Source organism: Oncorhynchus masou, unplaced genomic scaffold (assembly GCF_036934945.1).
Source record: "Oncorhynchus masou masou isolate Uvic2021 unplaced genomic scaffold, UVic_Omas_1.1 unplaced_scaffold_446, whole genome shotgun sequence".
Taxonomy (NCBI): Eukaryota; Metazoa; Chordata; class Actinopteri; order Salmoniformes; family Salmonidae; genus Oncorhynchus; species Oncorhynchus masou.
This window is the reverse complement of record NW_027010853.1, coordinates 507501-512500: the sequence shown is the minus strand read 5'-3', so window position 1 is coordinate 512500 and position 5000 is coordinate 507501. Positions and strand designations below refer to the sequence as shown.

Here is a 5000-nt window from a genome sequence, read left to right as displayed (position 1 = left end):
AGACTATCGTGTTCTCCATCCATCAGCCTCTCTCTCTCTCTCTCTCTCTCTCTGGGTGTTTGTGTCCCAGGCTGTCTAGAAGCGGTAAGACTATCGTGTCTCCATCCATCAGCCTCTCTCTCTCTCTCTCTCTCTCTCTCTCTCTCTCTCTCTCTCTCTCTCTCTCTGGGTGTTTGTGTCCCAGGCTGTCTAGAAGCGGTAAGACTATCGTGTTCTCCATCCATCAGCCTCTCTCTCTCTGGGTGTTTGTGTCCCAGGCTGTCTAGAAGCGGTAAGACTATCGTGTTCTCCATCCATCAGCCTCTCTCTCTCTCTCTCTCTCTCTCTCTGGGTGTTTGTGTCCCAGGCTGTCTAGAAGCGGTAAGACTATCGTGTTCTCCATCCATCAGCCTCTCTCTCTCTCTCTCTCTCTCTCTGGGTGTTTGTGTCCCAGGCTGTCTAGAAGCGGTAGACTATCGTGTTCTCCATCCATCAGCCTCTCTCTCTCTCTCTCTCTCTCTGGGTGTTTGTGTCCCAGGCTGTCTAGAAGCGGTAAGACTATCGTGTTCTCCATCCATCAGCCTCTCTCTCTCTCTCTCTCTCTCTCTCTCTCTCTGGGTGTTTGTGTCCCAGGCTGTCTAGAAGCGGTAAGACTATCGTGTTCTCCATCCATCAGCCTCTCTCTCTCTCTCTCTCTCTCTCTCTCTGGGTGCTTGTGTCCCAGGCTGTCTAGAAGCGGTAAGACTATCGTGTTCTCCATCCATCAGCCTCTCTCTCTCTCTCTCTCTCTCTCTCTCTCTCTGGGTGTTTGTGTCCCAGGCTGTCTAGAAGCGGTAGACTATCGTGTTCTCCATCCATCAGCCTCTCTCTCTCTCTGGGTGTTTGTGTCCCAGGCTGTCTAGAAGCGGTAAGACTATCGTGTTCTCCATCCATCAGCCTCTCTCTCTCTCTCTCTCTCTCTCTGTGTTTGTGTCCCAGGCTGTCTAGAAGCGGTAAGACTATCGTGTTCTCCATCCATCAGCCTCTCTCTCTCTCTCTCTCTCTCTCTCTCTGTGTGTTTGTGTCCCAGGCTGTCTAGAAGCGGTAAGACTATCGTGTTCTCCATCCATCAGCCTCTCTCTCTCTCTCTCTCTCTCTCTCTCTGGGTGTTTGTGTCCCAGGCTGTCTAGAAGCGGTAAGACTATCGTGTTCTCCATCCATCAGCCTCTCTCTCTCTCTCTCTCTCTCTCTCTGTGTGTTTGTGTCCCAGGCTGTCTAGAAGCGGTAAGACTATCGTGTTCTCCATCCATCAGCCTCTCTCTCTCTCTCTCTCTCTCTCTGGGTGTTTGTGTCCCAGGCTGTCTAGAAGCGGTAAGACTATCGTGTTCTCCATCCATCAGCCTCTCTCTCTCTCTCTCTCTCTCTCTCTCTCTCTCTGTGTGTTTGTGTCCCAGGCTGTCTAGAAGCGGTAAGACTATCGTGTTCTCCATCCATCAGCCTCTCTCTCTCTCTCTCTCTCTCTCTCTCTCTCTCTCTCTGGGTGTTTGTGTCCCAGGCTGTCTAGAAGCGGTAAGACTATCGTGTTCTCCATCCATCAGCCTCTCTCTCTCTCTCTCTCTCTCTCTCTCTCTCTCTCTGGGTGTTTGTGTCCCAGGCTGTCTAGAAGCGGTAAGACTATCGTGTTCTCCATCCATCAGCCTCTCTCTCTCTCTCTCTCTCTCTCTGGGTGTTTGTGTCCCAGGCTGTCTAGAAGCGGTAAGACTATCGTGTTCTCCATCCATCAGCCTCTCTCTCTGTCTCTCTCTCTCTGGGTGTTTGTGTCCCAGGCTGTCTAGAAGCGGTAAGACTATCGTGTTCTCCATCCATCAGCCTCTCTCTCTCTCTCTCTCTCTCTCTCTCTCTCTGGGTGTTTGTGTCCCAGGCTGTCTAGAAGCGGTAAGACTATCGTGTTCTCCATCCATCAGCCTCTCTCTCTCTCTCTCTCTCTCTCTCTCTCTGGGTGTTTGTGTCCCAGGCTGTCTAGAAGCGGTAAGACTATCGTGTTCTCCATCCATCAGCCTCTCTCTCTCTCTCTCTGTCTCTCTCTCTGGGTGTTTGTGTCCCAGGCTGTCTAGAAGCGGTAAGACTATCGTGTTCTCCATCCATCAGCCTCTCTCTCTCTGGGTGTTTGTGTCCCAGGCTGTCTAGAAGCGGTAAGACTATCGTGTTCTCCATCCATCAGCCTCTCTCTCTCTCTCTCTCTCTCTCTCTCTCTGGGTGTTTGTGTCCCAGGCTGTCTAGAAGCGGTAAGACTATCGTGTTCTCCATCCATCAGCCTCTCTCTCTCTCTCTCTCTCTCTCTCTCTCTCTGGGTGTTTGTGTCCCAGGCTGTCTAGAAGCGGTAAGACTATCGTGTTCTCCATCCATCAGCCTCTCTCTCTCTCTCTCTGTCTCTCTCTCTCTGGGTGTTTGTGTCCCAGGCTGTCTAGAAGCGGTAAGACTATCGTGTTCTCCATCCATCAGCCTCTCTCTCTCTGGGTGTTTGTGTCCCAGGCTGTCTAGAAGCGGTAAGACTATCGTGTTCTCCATCCATCAGCCTCTCTCTCTCTCTCTCTCTCTCTCTCTGGGTGTTTGTGTCCCAGGCTGTCTAGAAGCGGTAGACTATCGTGTTCTCCATCCATCAGCCTCTCTCTCTCTCTCTCTCTCTCTCTCTCTCTCTCTGGGTGTTTGTGTCCCAGGCTGTCTAGAAGCGGTAAGACTATCGTGTTCTCCATCCATCAGCCTCTCTCTCTCTCTCTCTCTCTCTCTCTGTGTTTGTGTCCCAGGCTGTCTAGAAGCGGTAAGACTATCGTGTTCTCCATCCATCAGCCTCTCTCTCTCTCTCTCTCTCTCTCTCTCTGGGTGTTTGTGTCCCAGGCTGTCTAGAAGCGGTAAGACTATCGTGTTCTCCATCCATCAGCCTCTCTCTCTCTCTCTCTCTCTCTCTCTCTCTCTCTCTCTCTCTCTCTCTCTCTCTCTCTCTCTCTCTCTCTCTCTCTCTCTCTCTCTCTCTCTCTCTCTCTCTCTCTCTCTGGGTGTTTGTGTCCCAGGCTGTCTAGAAGCGGTAAGACTATCGTGTTCTCCATCCATCAGCCTCTCTCTCTCTCTCTCTCTCTCTCTCTGTCTGGTGTTTGTGTCCCAGGCTGTCTAGAAGCGGTAAGACTATCGTGTTCTCCATCCATCAGCCTCTCTCTCTCTCTCTCTCTGGGTGTTTGTGTCCCAGGCTGTCTAGAAGCGGTAAGACTATCGTGTTCTCCATCCATCAGCCTCTCTCTCTCTCTCTCTGGGTGTTTGTGTCCCAGGCTGTCTAGAAGCGGTAAGACTATCGTGTTCTCCATCCATCAGCCTCTCTCTCTCTCTCTCTCTCTCTCTCTGTCTGGGTGTTTGTGTCCCAGGCTGTCTAGAAGCGGTAAGACTATCGTGTTCTCCATCCATCAGCCTCTCTCTCTCTCTCTCTCTCTGGGTGTTTGTGTCCCAGGCTGTCTAGAAGCGGTAAGACTATCGTGTTCTCCATCCATCAGCCTCTCTCTCTCTCTCTCTCTCTCTCTCTCTCTCTCTCTCTCTCTCTCTGGGTGTTTGTGTCCCAGGCTGTCTAGAAGCGGTAAGACTATCGTGTTCTCCATCCATCAGCCTCTCTCTCTCTCTCTCTCTGGGTGTTTGTGTCCCAGGCTGTCTAGAAGCGGTAAGACTATCGTGTTCTCCATCCATCAGCCTCTCTCTCTCTCTCTCTCTCTGGGTGTTTGTGTCCCAGGCTGTCTAGAAGCGGTAAGACTATCGTGTTCTCCATCCATCAGCCTCTCTCTCTCTCTCTCTCTCTCTCTCTGGGTGTTTGTGTCCCAGGCTGTCTAGAAGCGGTAAGACTATCGTGTTCTCCATCCATCAGCCTCTCTCTCTCTCTCTCTCTCTCTCTCTGGGTGTTTGTGTCCCAGGCTGTCTAGAAGCGGTAGACTATCGTGTTCTCCATCCATCAGCCTCTCTCTCTCTCTCTCTCTCTCTCTCTGGGTGTTTGTGTCCCAGGCTGTCTAGAAGCGGTAAGACTATCGTGTTCTCCATCCATCAGCCTCTCTCTCTCTCTCTCTCTCTCTCTCTGGGTGTTTGTGTCCCAGGCTGTCTAGAAGCGGTAAGACTATCGTGTTCTCCATCCATCAGCCTCTCTCTCTCTCTCTCTCTCTCTCTCTGGGTGTTTGTGTCCCAGGCTGTCTAGAAGCGGTAAGACTATCGTGTTCTCCATCCATCAGCCTCTCTCTCTCTCTCTCTCTCTCTCTCTCTGGGTGTTTGTGTCCCAGGCTGTCTAGAAGCGGTAGACTATCGTGTTCTCCATCCATCAGCCTCTCTCTCTCTCTCTCTCTCTCTCTCTCTGGGTGTTTGTGTCCCAGGCTGTCTAGAAGCGGTAAGACTATCGTGTTCTCCATCCATCAGCCTCTCTCTCTCTCTCTCTCTCTCTCTCTCTGGGTGTTTGTGTCCCAGGCTGTCTAGAAGCGGTAAGACTATCGTGTTCTCCATCCATCAGCCTCTCTCTCTCTCTCTCTCTCTCTGGGTGTTTGTGTCCCAGGCTGTCTAGAAGCGGTAAGACTATCGTGTTCTCCATCCATCAGCCTCTCTCTCTCTCTCTCTCTCTCTCTCTGGGTGTTTGTGTCCCAGGCTGTCTAGAAGCGGTAGACTATCGTGTTCTCCATCCATCAGCCTCTCTCTCTCTCTCTCTCTCTCTCTCTCTCTCTGGGTGTTTGTGTCCCAGGCTGTCTAGAAGCGGTAAGACTATCGTGTTCTCCATCCATCAGCCTCTCTCTCTCTCTGGGTGTTTGTGTCCCAGGCTGTCTAGAAGCGGTAAGACTATCGTGTTCTCCATCCATCAGCCTCTCTCTCTCTCTCTCTGGGTGTTTGTGTCCCAGGCTGTCTAGAAGCGGTAAGACTATCGTGTTCTCCATCCATCAGCCTCTCTCTCTCTCTGGGTGTTTGTGTCCCAGGCTGTCTAGAAGCGGTAAGACTATCGTGTTCTCCATCCATCAGCCTCTCTCTCTCTCTGG

The 5000-nt window shown here is 51.6% G+C and overlaps 1 protein-coding gene across 1 annotated transcript in view; it reads left to right on the top strand.

Annotated features, from left to right (window-relative positions):
• Positions 1–5000, top strand: part of LOC135535117 (broad substrate specificity ATP-binding cassette transporter ABCG2-like) — a 45176-nt gene that overhangs the window by 19050 nt on the left and 21126 nt on the right. The window lies entirely within an intron of this gene.